Source organism: Phasianus colchicus, chromosome 2 (genome assembly GCF_987193195.1).
Source record: "Phasianus colchicus chromosome 2, bPhaCol1.hap1.1, whole genome shotgun sequence".
Classification (NCBI taxonomy): Eukaryota; Metazoa; Chordata; class Aves; order Galliformes; family Phasianidae; genus Phasianus; species Phasianus colchicus.
The window spans coordinates 81501670-81510693 of NC_143437.1; the positions used below are offsets into that span (position 1 = coordinate 81501670).

Consider the following 9024-nt stretch of genomic DNA (forward strand, 5'->3'; position numbering starts at 1 on the left):
AATACCACACATCAGCTAGTCAGCAGGAAACATGAGGCCTCTGCACAGCAGGAGTGATGGCACCTCAAAGTCCAGCTTGTGTCTAGCCTCCGAAGCAAGGCCAAGTACCTTGAGACACCTGAGCTTTCTTCTGGGGAACATGAGCAGTGCCCCTGAGGTGTTTTGAAACTCACCAAAAGGCTAAAATGAGGTCGATTACGATGTTGCAGGGAACTCCGTGGTGCAAACCCCAGCCCTCTGCCTATGTCACAGCACCACAAAGCTATCTCCAGCCCCAGCTGGAGCATCTCACAGTCATTAACCCAGTAGAATGAAACTGCTACTTTCTACCAAATTTCTCTTCAACTTTTCAAAGGCTTCTTGTTTGAGCAACTGCCAGTACATATTCACAGAGCCAGACCCATCTACATCTGCAACTTGTTTTCATTTATTTTTGATAGCTAAATGTAAACAAAAACATCCGTCTTTCCTTCTTTCCTTCATTATTCTTTTTTTTTTTCCTTGCTTTTTATTTATTCTTCTCAAGTACGCTAGAGTGTTTTAAGTAATGTTTTTCAAAATAATTCAGGTGAAACAAGTGGCTAGAAAAAAATCTGCTAGCACAGCCCACATCTAAAAAATTAAGGAAAGAAATCCTTGAGACATGGATGAGAAACAAACACCTACTTAAGCGTACCTACTTAAGTGCGGGTAGTGATACTGGCTTGAACTATAGTTAGAGAAGAGAAACAGCATTTATTGCCCTTAAGTTGAAGCTGCATTACAGCTGAGCCATACGTACAGTAATTCACATCTAAAATTCCCTATTCTGAACACTGAAGTAGTGAAGTATTCAGGACTGTTCACACATTACCACACTCCACAGGCATAGTCAGTCCCGAGAACATTTATGCCATATATGACTGTCTGCCTCCCCCCTCTCCCCCATGTATTTCTGCTAGCAAGAGAATGAAAATAAATAACTCTAGAGGAAAACACATAAAATACAAAGCGCCACAATCATTTTTCTCACAAGAGGAAAACGCATAAGGTACAAAGTGGCATAAGCATATATCTCATAAATGTGCCACATCATATATGTGAGAAGCTTTCTCCAGCAAAAAAAAAATTCCAGCCCTCTCACTTTTTCCCAGTTTTCCCTAGAATATCAAACAGAAATCTTAAGGTTCTGAGACACTCTTCCTAAGCTTTTAACTTATTCCTACCTATCTCCCAGCAAAGTTTTCCAAGTAGCACTGCAACTGCAAATATTCTATCCCAGTAGGACATCAAAGATTTACCTCTTGTTTACCTATAGCATTTATCTCATTTCCTAAATAACCACACTTTAAAGAACCTCAGACTGTTTACCTTCACTGAATCATGAAATATTAATATTCTCTCTAAAAATAACTTCCACAAAGCCTGAAAAATCTGCAGCAACCCAGAAGCCAGAATGTGCATATATTCATCAAGAATGAAGACAAAGATGAATCTCCACCACATGGAAATGACAGTACTGGAGGAAAACTTGAGTAAAATGAAAGAAAACTCAAAGCTACAGACTGCGAAAGATAAGTGCAAAGCCAAACTCAGAAAAGTCTTTATTCCCGCACTACTCACCAGTTTGGGTAGAAATTCTCCTATGAACCGGTAACCACAAGGTTTGAATCATTAACAGTAGAAAGTCTTTTCTAACAGAGTACTTATTACAAATTGTACAATGAACAAACCACGATGTGGCTCAAGTATTAATAATAAATCGAATGAAAGCCCTCCACTAGGTTGCTTTCTGTTTTTTTTTTCTCCCCTATACAAGCAAATAAATCCTAGCTCTGACAATAGTACTCAGTAGTATGTCTGTGCCAGTTCTCAGTACCAAGTATTATTTTTCAAACAAGTTGTGATTTGCTGCTGAAATAAAACCTTATTCATGTGATGCCCAAAGTTTGGTTTGCAAACAAAGATGTTAGACATCATCCTGAATTCTCCCTGGTCCTCCCACTTTCGTCTTGCAGGCTCCCGGTGCAGTCTGTAGGAACAGAAGAGTGCAGATGGTTAAACCTCTCTGCAAGTTGCAGGCAGTAATGTGTTGTTTTCAACCCATCAACCCCAGATGACAAAACTAGACAAGTGTCTCATGTCCCTGTCTCCAGTGTCAAGTTTGTATTTTTCTCTTCCTGAAATGTCATCCTAGAAATGCCTGAAGTCTGCATGTATCTTCTGGCTTCCTACCTCTTGCTGCCTGTCATTTAGGGAGACACGATGCAGCAAAGCTCTTCTTTCAACTTTCGTGGCAAACAAATGTGGCACTTACTCTCCAGCTGCATAGCTGACCAAGATCTTAAAATGTCAGTGTTTAGTTCTGGTTTATTTTTAAATATCAAAAATGGAAAAAAAAATCAGTGGAAGAATGCACAGTTTAATTAGGTCCTAAGTGCATACACGCAACAAGCATAAGAGAACAACCTCAGCAACAGCCAAAAGTCACAAAGAAATTCTGAGGCATTTCCACAGCTGTTTTGGGAGTTTTCCATGGATTTCGATGGGGAGCAGTCCAACGAAAGCTCAGCATGCAAAATATGGAAGCAGGAAGTTTCACTACAACAGGTGGAAAACAGCACTGGGAGCTGTGAAGAAAGGAGGGAGGCAGTGCTGGTACAGCCAAGTCCTGGTACCCCTTGTCCTGTGGATATCACGGAGCAGATAGCCTGCTGCTGAATGGGGACTGCTGCGTGCAGGGGAAATTCTGCTCTGTTTGGAGGCTGTTTGCCACTGTGTTCACTGTGAATTCATGCAGAGCAAAAGGATGTGCTTTTTGGATGTGTTGGGGCTAGGGGCTCATGCTGCTCAGAAGGAAAATGTCTGGCTCCTCTGAGCTTTGTGGTGAAACACAAATGTCTAGAGAAAGCAAACCACAGCACAATTTGACTAAGACATTACCCCTCAATATTACTTCCATAGTTACAAGTGTTATATGTTTTCAGTCCTTAAAAAACTGCACAGTACTGTACCAGCTACAGTGGATGATTGCTCTAAGGTTTTATGAAATGCAGTATCTTCTTTTCCTAGTAACTCAGAACATCTGTTCTAGCAGAAGCATAAGGCAAGGTGTGGTACAATCCAAGATATAACACTATCACAAACTATCAGCTGAAAAGATGAATATTATACAAAACAGAAAAAAACAAACAGACAAACCGGAATTAAAATTTGGTGTAGGATACTAAACTAGTAGGCATATTTCTGTAAGTTTCTGCCTTTCAGAATTTTTTTCACTGAGTTCTGAAATTATCACCTGCTCAACTAGAAAGCCCTCATAACCTTCCATCTTCTCTTCTCATCAGGTCGCCAGTCTCATAAAAGACAACTTCAGCATGGCCATTTGATATTATGAGCTAGGGATTTATTTCTTTCTATCTTTTCCTGACTATCCAGAACACATTAATATTTAAAAATAGCTAATATTTGCCGAATGGTAGCTTGTAAAACCTTTTTTCCCCCTTGTTTTCAGATAGAATTAGAGTAAGCTTTCAAGAAACCTGCCCTGTGACAAGGTCTACTAAGCCACCCTGAGTGCCACAGCCCTCCCTGCAAACATAGAGAGAGACCTAAGAGATACAGAGGAACAAGAGAAGTAAATTAAGGTGGTCTGGATTCCTAGACTAAAGATTTGTTTCTAATTTTGTTTCCATGCTGTAGAAAATACCATACAAGAAAGCTGCCAAATGAAGAAGCAAGGCAAAGCAACAGAGCAGGATATAAAGATAGATAGCACACTTCTGGTTACTAGCATTTGGTTTCAAACCTGTATCATCAGAACATGTAGGTAATGTGCTTTTAATTCAACTAATTCATGTTTGTAGATTATGAATTATGTGCTGCCTTTGGGCAGAGATCGCCTCCAAAGCGATTACAGGTTCTGTCAATTTCAAAACATCTCAGTCCAGCAACACACAACAATCAACTGCTGATGGTTAAAATCTTTAATTATCAGATAGCAGGGGGACCTTTGTACTCCTCGCTGATTAAAACATTGTCTTGTAACGAAATGGCTCTCAGTGCAGCCTTTAATGGCAAAATCTTTCAAACGCACCTTGTTAAGCTACAGAAGAAGGTAATTTAATGGCATAGCTCAAAGCCAAGAGGAAGAAAAGGAAACAATAAGGTGATTACATCAAACATCTAACTTGTAAAATTGACCCTGTGCATTTTAAAAAGTCATGGCATCAACAAAGAAGCGAAACTTTCCCCACAGTAGCACAGATTACAAATATACACCCACCACTCATGCCCACAACACCTGGAATATTATCCAGAGATTCAGAAATCCTTTGCTGTACTCTGATTTGTGCCTTCTTACATGTAATTTGCTTTGTTTCACACTGATCCAGACCTAAGTCAAGGGCAGAAGTGTAGCAATACACAGCTCTCTCTACACTTGTTTTTGAACATGTGTTTTCAGTGTTCCACAGGAAATGCCACTGGTGGCATCAGCTACTGATGGAGAGGTAATTGAGATGAACTAGAACTAATGTGACAAGCACCTAGATTCATTCTCCTTTTAAAAAAGATATAAAACTATAAAACAAAATCTCTGCTTTTAAAAATGGAAGGAACGCCTTAATATTCTACAGCAACTGTTTCAAGAATCCTCATCAAAACCTGAATTAATGCTTTTTTATTGTGGTTTAATCTCCCACCTACTAAAAGAATAAATATGTGTCTCAGTAATTTTGCTATGATTATTTCTTTTTCAAATGTAATCATGCTAAAAAGAGAATTGAAATAAGGGAAAATATTTTTTCAATGTGACATTAAGGGCATGAGAAACAATGGCAACAAAGTTTTCAATTAAAAACTATATTTATCTTTAGAATATGATATGAGCTTCACCGTCTATTATTATTACAAAAAGATATTTTCTAAAGAGAAATAGTTTTCCAGCCTCACAATCTGCATTCATCAAGGCATGCATCTACGTGACAGGTAGCACTAATTTTTCATTAATGTCAGTTTATGAACTCTACTGTAATTTGAACGTGTTCTTTCATAGTGCTAATCACTATGGCTTACAAAAACCTTCCGGCATGAGGTAAATGACACGATTAACATTTATACAATTCAGCTTGGTATTTCTTCCCATGACATGAAATGCGTGTGCACTGTCATTGTCATTTGTTTTTTTCATTATGTATGGCCTTTTTATGGAACTAGGTGATTTTCCATAATGTGAAAACAATGTGGTTATCTGCATACAACTTAAGACAATGCAAACATGCCAGTTGGCTGAAAGTTCCTACAAGAAAAAACTGGGATTTTCTGTTTTTATTTCTTATGACTTTGACTCATTTTCACTATTTAAATTTAAATTTATATGGTGTGATCAGTATTTAATGGGGGTCTGTAAGAAAGAAGACAGAAGACAGACTCTTTAGCAGGGTCTGTTGTGACAGAACAAGGGGAATGGCTTCAAACTAAAAGAGGAAAGATTTTGATAGGTCATAAGGAAGAAGTTTTTTACAATAGGGTAGAGAGGCTCTCGATCAGTTGCCCGGAGAGGTAGTGGATGCCCCAGCTCTGGACACATTCAGGGCCAGGCTGGACCAGACCGTGGGCAACCTGATCTAGCTGTAGGTGTCCTTGTTCATTGCAGGGGAGTTAAACTAGATGACCTTTAACAGTCCCTTCCAGCTCAAATGATTCTATGATTTTATGATTCTGTGACCTGTGAGAACAAAAGGAGATAAATACCTCAGAGAAGAGAGCTAAACATGCTGTCCTGGCACACCTAGACCACATGAGAACATACAGTGACAGCTTTTAGTAGTTCATGTCTTTATTTATTGAGACAGTAACTGCTTCCAATTATCACTAAACACCGTTACATCTAATGAGCTGTGGAGAAGTGCTAGCCCAATCACGCAGAACTAATGGGACAGGGGAGGATATGTGGTCAACATGGGCTTCAAAGCAACTGTGTGCATCTTGGCAAGGACCTGCTGGAGTCTGCCTGACTCTGGCATGGTTCTCCAGCAGCACTTTCTATGCTCTTTGCATAGAAAGCTCTGTGAGCTATGCTGCTATCTTTCAAGAATTATAAATGGACTGTGAGGTGTGTTGTAGCTCATAACAGGTATTAATTTCAACACAGGGTTTTAAGCCCACTTTTGGGAAAGAGGAGCCCTGAGCTCCAGTGTCCCCAAGCTGTGGCTCACATCAGTTTCTCCTCACTGTGGGCTCTTTCACTGTGCTCAGAACTTGCTGCCTGCCGCCAAAATGATGCTAATGTGTGGAGCTCCCTCTGTAACTCAGGGTAATTTTCTCCATACCCATCTTTGCTAAGCAGCCACATCCAATTTCTTCAGTGGACCCCTAGATAAGATGCACAGCAAGTCTCTTCTCAGCCAAGTGATGCTCGTAAAAGCTGGCATTATTACCATAGATAACACTAAATCACATGTAAAAGACCCAAGCACTAACTACTAAAGCAATGACACCATGAAAATAAGGTGGAAAGAAAAATATGAGAATCGATAAGAGGGAAAAGAGATGCCCTTGGTGAATATCGGAAAGGAGAGAAATCAAAGAGAAAGTACAAACAGTGAAATCTAGGGTTGCAAACATGGTAAAAAACAAACAAACAAAAAAAATGAGGATATATTCAATGTGGTCCCTATTGAGAGGCATAAAACTAAATACCCTGCTTGCTTTGTGAGCAAGAAAACAGCTAGAATGTACATGGTACAAGACGTGTAAAACCTTCCATCTTTCAAAAGACAAAGCATGTCTGGAATGTGTGGAAACTTCCATAATGACAAAATGTAGACTGGTAGACTGGAGGTGAAGCACTCAGAAAGATCCCAAATGTTAAAAAGGTGAATTTAGGATTTTAATTAAAATCATCATGTATTACACCTGGTGAGGAGACATAGCAGCGAGAGCTCCCACCAGCAAGATAGGAAGGTGAGGGACATCACTCTGCTCCATGAATGCAACACTTTCTCTATTTAAAGCAGCAAATCAAACCCAAGAAAAGCACCCTAAACACTCTGCCTCTGCACAACCATTGGCTAGCTGTCAGTGAACAATTCTACCTGTGTTCAGCAGGTAGCAATAGCAGAATTTTGGTGTCCCAAATATCCACTGCTCTGGTACATGAAATAGCTGCTATTAGAGCAACGTGCATATATTTTTAATCAAACTGAACTTCTTTTCCTTTGTTTTCTACATTCAGTGTGCTTGGAGCTTCAAGCCAGACCTGCAAACTCAGTTCAAATTTTCTTTAAACAGTTTTAGCCGTTACTTAGTAAAGACTTACAGTCCACTATTTCAACTCCTGGAATTACACCGACTACTCTGAAGTAAGTTCTTTGATCGAGGTTGCCAGAAGACCAGCACGGCCAAGAGAAATAAAATACAAAGTATGTAATACACCCAATGCAAGTCTATTTTGGTTATTGCCAAACACACTGTGTCACAAAGCACATTTTTCCTCTCACATCACCTAACTTTATTTCCTGCTAAGATATATATGAACAGGCAACATAAACTTCTTTGAATGGATCTTTCTCCATCTGTGACCCAAAAACATATAAATTATATCAAGCGTTATGCAACAGTGTTCATTTTCTTCTATCAACAAACTGTAAATCGTAATCTCCATGATCTCTACTGATGCACTGCCATAAAACAGACTCTCTACACAATGGTTTTTGATTCTGGCATACACTTTGCAGACATTAGTAATGTAAGGACTGCAAGTATTTCAGCATATATAATCTAGTTCAAAAATGTCATTCAAATCAAGCTATTCTTATAATAATTGATTTACCTTGAGATGCTCAGGAGCAAATAGTTTCTTCTGCCTATGGCATTAACTGTCATTTATGAAAATCTGGACAACTCTTCTTCGTCAGGTTCCCACAGCTGGAATTTTGGTTTAGGCCCTCAAAACGCTGGCCATGGAGACACACATGACTCTCTCCAGAGAGGTAGCTCTCTGAACAATTTTCTTCATGTTTTATGGACTACCACCCCTGACCTTTGCCTACTCCAAAGGTGTTTTGCTCCTAGGGAACCAAGAGAGAACGATGTCCCAGGCCAGAGCACTACCAAGCCCTTTCATATAATCATAGAAAGGAAGGAACTATTAAGATCATTTAGTTCCAACCTTCTTGCGATAGGCAAGGACATCTCCCTCTAGACCAGGTTGCTCAGAGCCCAGCCTGCAGCCTCAGGCTGCTTCATCCAGCCTGGCCTTGAATGCTTCCAGGGAATAATCTGCATGTTAGAGTGACAAGCTTGCAAAAACCTTCTAGAAAGGTCACACAGCACACACAAATGTTAGGTGCATAATTCATACACTAATAACACTTTGTCTTCCCTTTTCTACCTGTATTACAAATAAAATAAAATGCCTTGTTTCAAATTTTACATCACTTCTCCCTCTACAGCACAACCAGAATGGAATACTGTGTAAACAAGAGTTCTGAACATGCAAATATGATTTATTCTAACAAAATTAGACATAACTGTAACATTATACTGATGCTAAGACAGGAATCTTCATCTGGCATTCTAAATGACATAAATTCTAGAATTTTATTCTAAATAAAAAGTGGGACTTTTAAGAAATAATTAACAGCAGCTCCACGCATTTTTTTGTATTTGCAGGATAAATTCCTTTGGAAGTCCACAAATTTTTAATAATCACTGGGAACTCCTAGGTATAGAAACATATAAAATGTTAACCGACAATAATAAATTATATTGGCATATGTTTACAGTACTTAAAGCATTTTAAAACGGGCAAAAAAAAATTTTTTTCAATTTACAGATGTATATAAATATGAATTGCATTCATTCACAGCATACTTTAATGACCGTTCTTACCACATTTTATCAAGATATGCTTTCTCATACAACATCTCTTGTGCATTGTGTCTTCAGAAAGAGACACTTCTGAATTTTTGCTGGCACAAAAACAACCATTACTCTCAAGCTTGTGGAAAAGTGGCTTCATTCCCAATTCTAATTTCAGAG

General features: G+C 38.9%; 1 protein-coding gene across 3 annotated transcripts in view; it reads right to left on the bottom strand.

Moving 5' to 3' along the window:
• The window catches only part of KCNQ5 (potassium voltage-gated channel subfamily Q member 5), a 252847-nt gene that overhangs the window by 220593 nt on the left and 23230 nt on the right, over positions 1–9024 (bottom strand). The window lies entirely within an intron of this gene.